Source organism: Trachymyrmex septentrionalis, unplaced genomic scaffold (genome assembly GCF_001594115.1).
Source record: "Trachymyrmex septentrionalis isolate Tsep2-gDNA-1 unplaced genomic scaffold, Tsep1.0 scaffold73, whole genome shotgun sequence".
NCBI lineage: Eukaryota > Metazoa > Arthropoda > Insecta > Hymenoptera > Formicidae > Trachymyrmex > Trachymyrmex septentrionalis.
Window position 1 is genome coordinate 348829 of NW_017305916.1, and position 1104 is coordinate 349932.

A 1104-nucleotide genomic window follows, 5' to 3' on the forward strand; every position below is an offset into this window, starting at 1 on the left:
CGATATAGTTATAATTTCTTTCTTTTTGTTGAAAATAAAAAATAATAATAGTAAAAAAAGTAAATAAAAAATCAATTTTTTACTGAATTGTGCAGGGAGGAAAAGAGGATCATAAAAGCGATTTGCCCTGAAAAGTGACCGCTGCGTGGAAAATCGCGTGATTTTTCTGATCGCGCCGGCACACACTACGCCGTTTGTTTTCTAGCGTACGTAAACCGCATTGTATCCGACGATGCAATTTTCGTAAACTACGCAATACGGCGCAGCGCGACGTGTCGTTCGAATGTCAATCACGTACACGCGGCGTTTGTCATATTGCGCTGATACGTGCCAGTCGATTTCGCGTGCACGCTCTCTGCCATCCGAAACTGATAATGGGCGTTGCTCTGCGAGTAATGCGATACGTTTGTGCATTGCGCGTACGTACGCAAATGCGTGTGCGCGCATACACGCACGTATTACACGTCAGTGTACGGCCTGGTGTGCATATTTAGTAAGATCAAACTCAAACGACTTTGCCATTATTTTAACTCTAAACGAGGCAGCATCGTTTGTCCCTCCCGCGCACTGAGAGAAAAATGTTTGTATTTGTGACTATAATCGCATGGTAAAATAATTATCTTGATTAGAAGCTCCATTTATAGTTATTACTGCTATAATGTTCGCAATAATAATCTTATATGATATACTTAGCTATCTCGCGAATATGAAAAAATTATACTATAATTTTTATAATTTCAAATAACAATATAGTAAAATATCAAGATATAAATGACACTTAAAATAAACGTTTTTATTTATTAAATGCAATCGCAATTATATTGAACTATTTTTTAACTTATTATTTATATGATAATAATAACTAAGACATATGTTAAGAAAAAAACTAAAAATTTTAAACAGTATTAAGAATCTTTATTTTAGACCGCATATATGAGAGAACACAATCAATACTATAGAAATTAAAATAACGGTCGAAGCTGGATCTTCATTACTTAAATATATCAATCGTGAATTATATATATCATACATGCACTTGCTTATATATCATATTTATAGTCTTTTTAGAGATTTTAAAGCAGTATGTATGTGACTATATTAAGC